This window comes from Acyrthosiphon pisum, chromosome A2, assembly GCF_005508785.2.
Source record: "Acyrthosiphon pisum isolate AL4f chromosome A2, pea_aphid_22Mar2018_4r6ur, whole genome shotgun sequence".
Lineage (NCBI taxonomy): Eukaryota > Metazoa > Arthropoda > Insecta > Hemiptera > Aphididae > Acyrthosiphon > Acyrthosiphon pisum.
Genome location: NC_042495.1, coordinates 55,537,093 through 55,546,303, shown reverse-complemented (window position 1 = coordinate 55,546,303; position 9,211 = coordinate 55,537,093).

Here is a 9,211-nt window from a genome sequence, read left to right as displayed (position 1 = left end):
TTTTGAAACAATATACGAGGAGCCTTTTATTAAATTTTCAAGCTTTTTTAATCAACAAATAAAAGTTTATTGATATTTATAGAAAAAAAACCTAAAAAAAATGGCAACTAAAAATGTCCCTACTCAGTTCAAAACAAAAAAAAATATTTTGAAAATTTTATCATGTATAGAAAATGGAAATATAAAGAACAATGTATCTATGGTCATTTTTTTAAAGTTACACCAATAACCAAAGTCTGAATTCCTAAAAAAAAATGAAAACTGACAATGTCCGTAAAGAGCTCAAAATAAGTCAAAATATTTTGAAAATGTTATGGTGTATAGAAAATGCTAATATAAACATTCAGTCAAAATTTCATGTATCTACGGTCGTTTTTTTTAATGTTACACCAAAAACCAAATTTAATTTTGTGAAAAATCGATTTTGCGTAAAAATTCCCGTTTTTCCTTAATTTTTCTTTGGTTTTTCTTGACGCTTTTGAAAATTACTGGGAATTTTAAATTTTGACCTCCCCAATGCACCAACGATATTCACTTTCCAATCGAACAAGATACTGAAGTTGAAAATCGAAGCATTATTTCGACTACTTATCGTGTACACAGACAAGAAATAAAAATAAAATAAAAAAAAAACACACACATCATTGTAAAACCAATACATTCATCGTTCCACTCAGAATCTAAAAAATATAAATAAAAATAAGCACTATCGTAAAACCACTAGCTTCCTCGCTCCGCTCAGAATCTAAAATAAGTACCAAAATATAGAGGTTACTAAATTATTTTTAATTTGGAACATTGGTATTATAATTTATTGCGTTTGTAAAATACCTACGTATACGTTTAGAAGCCGGGAATTTATCAAGGTTGCAGAGCGAACCGTTCCTAACTTAGTTAGGTATATTATATTATATTATTATTAGCTCAGTCAATACTGACGTACTAGAAAACGAAATGAATAAGTAACCTACCCTAAAATAATATAAATAGGTTCCTTAATAGTTGTGTATCTAACTTAAAATGTGTCTAAATATTTTTAATATTGCATTGAGGAAAATAATGTTAAAATACTTATAAAATGGTGAAAGTTTCAAGTTTTCATGATTCATATTTTTGAACTTCACAAAAAACTATATGATGTAAAATCAAAATAGATCTTGAGAGAAAAAAATTATTTCACGTTTATATCAAGTTTTGTCAAGATTAAAAATTTTTCACTAATTTCTAAAATTACTTACATACTAGGTAGTGTTATATCTACAAATCTAGTACAATCTACTACTTAGAACCTATATATTCTGGTACCTACTACACCTACTTCATAGCTACTTAAAATTTTTATAAGTTCCAAATCTGTAATAGTAGGTAGTATATTACAACTTCTAGAAATCAGAATTCCCTCGGTTCAATATTTAGAAATGTATGTTTGGGCACATTTACCCAATACACAACATTTTAGGGTGTAAATCCATACAATGTTGGGGAGCAACATTTCCCCATATATTATCATTTCTGGGCACATATATTAAAGTTTTACGCCTATTAGCGTTACATAAAAAACACAACTAGAGGTTGACTCGATAGTTTTACAAAAATATGTTAGTATTTTTATCAATACTTTTTATTATGATACAATTATTTGTACTTGAGTGTAGAAACAATTATTGTAATGATATTTTCGATTTTTTTTTATGGCATAACTTAATGTATTTTTTCAATTTTCGATACTTTCTATTTCCATTTTTCCAACTTAACCCAAGTTTCAAAGCTGTCATCGATTTTCAATTCCGCATTTTTTACAATGATTGTACACAAGTTTAACAAAAACATATAAAAACACGTGGTTGATACACAAGTACGATGCGTAATACATTTTTCACATTTTTGAGAATACCACAACACACCTGTTACTAAAATGCATAATTGTATGACATGTTGTACATATATGAGCACATTTCACAACACACAAAGTATCCGTAATTGTAAATACATAATATATATGGCCATAAATCGTAATGTTGCGGTATGGTAGCTATATTTATAGAGATGATATAATGCTTAATTATTTATAATCTTATCAGTTAGATATTGACAACAAACGTGACGTCTTTCATTTTACACCGTAGCATGTTTTAAATGTGTAGGTGTGTTTTCAATTTTTAGGTGTATTTTTTGATACTGTGCCCAAACTTGTTATATGATATCTAATAACGCAAAACCTGTTTCAAAATAACATCTTATGTGTTTAACAATACTTAGCAAGGACCCGGGTTAATGACCTTTTAGGCTTTAATACATTCGTGTAATCGTGTTTAACATTCAAATAAGTTTGCTGAAATCCATGAGTCCCCGCACCTCCTCACAACGAAACAGATTCATGTCAGCAAGACAATATTTCAGTTACAAATTAGTTGATATGAAATTATAGACATATGTTACTTACCATTTTTACCCAAGTGGATAGGTAATTTATGTCTGTCTGCCTTGAGGAGTCCGAGGTCGAAACAATTTGAAAACGGTTCGGTCCCCGGGTCTCGGTTTAAAAAGGAAAAAAAAAGGTAATTTAAATTATTTCTAGGTAATTATGATAGATTATAATATTATAATAAAATAAATTATTTAAGGAAAAATATACCTATAGTAAATTAGGTAAATAACTCTGAACCTACTACCTACCAATGTATATTGTATATAGATATCGTCTAACAATATAATATTATGTAATAACTGTACTATCATTATACTGCATATTGACTTAAAAGTTTAATTCATCAGATTCATTTTTTTTTAAATAATATTCTACTGCAATTTATTGTTCAAGGCCATTGTCGATTCATGTGAATTCGTATTTAATTGGCACAGGCATAAGGTACTATTTTATGATTACCATAGAGATTAGAAGCATAAAACATGACATTTTATTGTATGCGAATTTTCACAATAAAATTGTAGGCCCTGGCCCTCCCTCGAAGATATAATAGCTGTTTGTGACGTAGATACATGGCTGGATATAATTTATTGATTATTCTATAAGTATTGTAAGCAACAACACATTAAAATTCTTTCAACATCATTAGTCTTGGGAGTATTTTGCTTTTTTAATTTTGTAAGTACGGACGTTTAATATTTCTGACGGTATCGTAAAGCATTAAATATGGTATTATCATTAAAGTATTTAGGAATAACGATAGATTTCGATCTAAAATGGTCAAATCATATACTGAATGTTAAAAATAAAATATTAAGTTTAACTACTGTATTTTACAAAATTCGTTTTCTAATTAAAATAGTTACAAAATAAGAATATATGGCATTATGTAATTCAATTTTATTTTATTCTATTCATTATTCATGGAATATTCTATTCTCATAAGATCCATGGCGCATACTCAATGATATAGAAATAAATAATAATAGATAGGAGAACAGGAAATTATATAAAACCCCATAGTGCAACAGTAACTTAGTTCAAGAAGTTCTCCCGATTACGTCATGGTAAAGACTACATTCAACAATTTGGGAAATTATGTGAAGAGTCTAATACAACGGTTATGTGAAAATCAGTCTAATAAAACCAATGATATAATTAATAAAACTCATATGAAATAAACAATTAGTAAAATAGCTAATGACCTCGATGAGAATATGTGTATCAATCAAGTTATAAAAAGTTGAAATGTATAAATATAAATAATTAAAGAAACATTGACGTTCAGGTTGGTAATATAAATTAATCAATAGATACTATTGTAGTATTGCGTATATCTAGGAATTTAAGCGAACTTTTTAACTGTATAAGAATTTTATATATTATTTCTATATATTTATATTGTATTTATTTATAGGAACTCCATATACCAGATATGAGCTTAGCTCAGTTGGTATGTATATCAGCTCTTAATATTATTATTGTATTATAATTGAATCACGATGAAATAAATAAAATAAATAAATACATACAGATGTTTGACAAGTTGCATAGAAACAAGAATATAACAACAGCAGGCTGTACGTCTCACTGTTCCTAATTACTATTGAAATAATAAGTGTAATAATAATAATATTATTAATTATAATAATTTGTAAACAATAATAAGATAATAAATGGTCAGCAACTAACACAAGAAAAATCCATATTATTGGTGTGACATTATCGGTATTCTATAAAATAATATTAAACAGTTAAAACATAGTTATTTATTTAAATAATAATGAAACTATTTATTTCCTCGGTATTTACATCAGAGCAGGCGCCTGCTATATGATATCTACGAAGGTTATTAGTAATAACTAACTTATTACAATTCCAAATCATTAGTTATTACTCCGTATTTACCCGCGGTCGCCGCTAACATAACGTAGTTATGCACTTTTACACGGGATTTCTTCACCAGCCAATCATCATGAGTTATAGGAAATAGTACACAATCGTTGACGTCGTAAAATATCACATTTCGTATGCTTGAAGAGTGATATTGTATTATTGTGTTTATCGTCGTAGTACCCTACAATGTAGGTATTTGATATAAATTGATACAATGCTGCATCGTACGCCCATTACTCGTACGTCCAGACTCCAGAGACGTATTCGTAATATTTAAAAAATCTTTGAAATGTCATGAAAAATGTATTTATTTAACTTTTTGAGGGGCGAAGGGGTTAATGCACGGTTGGCAAATAGTCGATTTACCCAGCAATGACAATATTGACAACAAACGTTTGATTATAATTTACAGGAAAATTAATTTCCGCAACTCAATAATTATAATTAGCACGGTTTTGTTGAAACTTCAATCATATACAACTAATTATTCCTTTCAAAGTACCTACAACTATAATACATGATAATATATTAAAGGACATCGCGTTTTTACAGAGAATTAACTTTATAATACTGCACACCAAAATACGAAATGCTCATGAAGAAGTTATATAACTTATATATTAACTGCTGTAAAATATGTTCATACCTTCAAATAAATTGAATATAATACATATCATTAATCGCACGAAACAGAGATCAGTTTCCGTGATAATAGACTACAGACAATTATATAATAATAATAATAATAATAATAATAATAATAATTATAATAACTCCACGCCGGTCGTCGCCGCATCAACTTTTTATTTTGTCTGTACGTGAAATGTTGTGAGGAAACTGGTAAGGTGCTGCAACCGTGACAGTGACCTTCGCTAAAGAATGACACCTACCTACTCGATCGTTTGTTTTGGGTGTTTGTCGTTCGTAGTATATAATTTATTTATATTTATAAAATCGTTAGAATAATACAAATAATCGTTGGCAATACAAGTACTTAGAAAATACTAATAATAGTAATCATGATAATCATAACTCTCAGAAGAGGGGATGATAATGAAAAATAAATAAGGGAACTTTCTCCGCTACATAGTAGGTGACGACTGTACCTCGTCATAGGGTAGTTCACTATCTAATACTACTATAGTGTATGGGTTAAATTTTAATTGAATAATAAATCATATCATACGAAAAATGATCTGGTCTGACGATTTATGTGTTATAATTGATAATATGTTTAGTAAGTTGTAGGTATACTGTATACTTAAGTATACTCTAGCTCTGTTTATTCACCTATAGTAATATACACCATTTATAAAAATCACTATCTATATAACAAGGGTGGCAACAAAAACATTGTGAATGGTGAGCGGGGGGGAGGAGGGCTAAGTTATAATTTTCAGAAAACTTTCAATGTTATTATATGTTTTTTTTTTGTAATTTTGTTTTTAACAGTTCACAATTTTTTAGAAATACAGCTTGGGAGGGGGCCACAATCTCTAGCCCCCCCCCCCCCCCCAGTAACCGCCCCTGGTTTAGACTAGTGAGAATCACATGGATATTGTAAGATGTATTATCTCTAGAGATAAGATGTTGAAGAGTAACAAGTAATTTACGACTGACTGATCAACGAAGAGCCTAAACCATGATAGCAAGGAATTTTAGTAAAATTTAGTAAAAATTAGGATTTTGATTTATGTAATTAATAGTTGCTACAATGCTACTGGTTACATAAAAGAAAATTGTTATTATGATAGGATATCATTTTTATTTTACGTTATTTTACGCCTGATATGTGTCGAGTAGGCTACTAAATTATCAGGTTTACGACATTTTTTTCGTGTCCCTGAAGTGTATCGGGTTTGACAACCCAATTAACTGGACACCAAGACTACGACGACGACAAGAGAAGCAAAGGAGAATAATTGGAGTGTAAGGTGAAGGAGAGACAATTTAATAATAGGACCCGAGGACCCGTAGCCAGATCGGTTAAGTGCAATAACCACAGGGTGCAATTATAATTATTGGGTTTAAGACTACTTAAAATTAATAAAATCGTTATTTTTTCCTTTAAATGTCAAATTTTACTGAAATTTGAATTTGCAATGTTTATACAAATAAAACTCGTGTACACTAGACATAAACTGACACATAAACCTACTTACACCTACCTACTTACAGCTGTATTTTTGAAAATTTAGGTTACTGTATGAACAATTTATGAAGAATCTTGCATTATATTTTCAAGTCTTAGTTTATAAAATTACAATTTTAATGGTTTTTAACTAAAAAACTCAAATTTTCTTAATATCCGACTAATTTTGTAAACATTTTTAAACTTGTATATATACAACTAATGTTGGATCTTTTATTACATTTTCAAACATTTATGTTGATCATAAACATTTTAACATCCAAATTGGAAATTCAATAATTTATAAAAAAAAAAAACATGTAACACTACTTTATACTAATCTTTTTATTAAATTTCAGCTTATGCGGAACCTTTACTGAATTATAAAACATAAATATGAATATTAAATAATATGTGCATTTTTAATATAAACATTTTATAACAAATCAAATATCTACGGTTATTATCTACATACAACAAAATAACAACATTTTACGTAAAAATTTCCGTTTCCGCTATTTTTGTTTTTTCCACTTCTGAAGGAAAACAGGCATTTTTTTCTCCTATTAAAATACCAACTAGATTCACTTTCTTATCGAAAATATATACAAGTTCTTCTACTTAAAAAAGTGTCGAAACACACACACGTATCATTATAAAATCAATACATTTGATCATCCAAGTCAGGACAAATTAATGATCATTTTTAATTGAGTTAAGTTATCATTTTAGATTCTGAGCGGAGCAATGAATGCATTGATTTTACAATGATGTGTGTTTTTTTTTATTGTCTGTCATCACCTTTGGGACAGTAAAAATGCTTAGATTTTCTTCAACACTATCTTTTCTGATAGGAAAGTGAATCTAGTTGGTGTTTTTTTTTTTTTTTTGGGGGGGGGGGTCAAAATTAAAAATATCCCGTAGTTTTCAAAAGCGCAGTGAAAAACAAAAGAAAAATTAAGGGAAAACTGGAATTTTTACGCAAAATCTGTTTTTGAAAAAAACCGATTTTAGATTTGGTGCAACTCTTAAACAAATGGAATTTTGACTGAATGTTTATAATATTAGCATTTTCTATACACCATAACATTTTCCAAATACTTTAACTAATTTTGAGCTGTTTACGGACTTTTCAGTTTCCATTTTTTTTAATATTTTATCTATAAATATCAATAAAATTTTATTTGTTGGTTAAAAAAGCTTGAAAATTTAATATAAGGCTCCTAGTATATATATTCAAATATTGGTAAAATACGTAAAAATAACGAAAGTTTGCAAATAAATTTCTTTTTTAATCTAAAATTTGAAAATGTAGTACAAGATTAAGTTCATAAGTTTGTCTACCTTTATCAAACAAAAATTTCTTGAAATTTATATTTTTACAACATTTGATATTTATTCGATTTCTCATGCAAAGATTTTCTTATTTTGTTGTAATTAAAAAACGAACGACTGTAAATACTTGAAAATTTCACTGAATGTTTATATTAGCATTTTCTATACATCATACAATTTTTAAAATAATTTGACTATTTTTGAGCTGTTTACGGACATTGTCAGCTTTCAATATTTTAGTTTTTTTTTCTATTATTGTTAATAAAATTTTATTTGTTGGGTAAGAATGCGTGAAAATTGTATGCAAAGTTCCTGATATATTGTTATAATAGCAGTTGAAAAATATTAAAAATACATAGGCACAATTTTTTTTTATATAAGCATTTAAAGTTCAAATTTTGACAAAATTTATCAAATTTAAAATTGTATAATTATTTTTTAGTTGACAATTTATAAAATGTTCAACTTTTATAGCTAAGGATTGAAAATTTAAAACAAGTTTCCCCGTAAATAGGTTATATTATATAAATTACTTTATTCACAATAATAACATCAAAATATATACTTAGTAATATCATAGGCTGACTGATCGTTTTCGCTCAGAATCGTTTTTCTTATACAATGATATTATATCATTGAATTCAAATTTAACACGATCCATTACAGTGACCCACTTGTAACCTACTGTACAGGCATACAGCAGAGCGACATCCAATCAACCATTTTTTTTATATATATAAATAGCTTGATAGCCAGTAGTATGGTTTAAAATAATAAATATCATACATTTAAACATTTGAAATATATATGAGCATAACTCAATTGGTTTTAATTTAAAAACTTAAAACAGTTATGTCGTAATGACTTATTTAGGTATGTCATTTTATACCATTATGACGAAAATATTTTATAATATTTTGTTTTTGAGAATTGTACATATTTGTACCTATATCATATTAGTATTTATTTGTATAAACATGCAATATTATGCATTATTATTTATTATTATCATTACTATTATTATTATTATTAACATATAATAATATGCCCGTATGCTGCAATATGGTATGGTATATATTATATAATATATATATATCGCACCACCAGAAGGAATAGTGACACATATCATAATATCAAAATGTTGGTATATCGACTTTTAATGTTTTTATTATGTAATTTGGTCATAATAAATATGAATTAATTTTCCCTTTTTCAATCTTATATTATTCTTCATATTGTATAGTTTACTTGCATATGCTTAAAATAATAATTTAAGTACTATCTTACTCTATGTTATATTGTAAATATGATTTCAGTTTGACTTGTGTCATTATTTTTTTGGGTACCTTGAGCACCTTGCCCACATTTACTACTTTATGGCATCCCTATCCCTTCATTACCCTCAGTAAAATACCTTGATC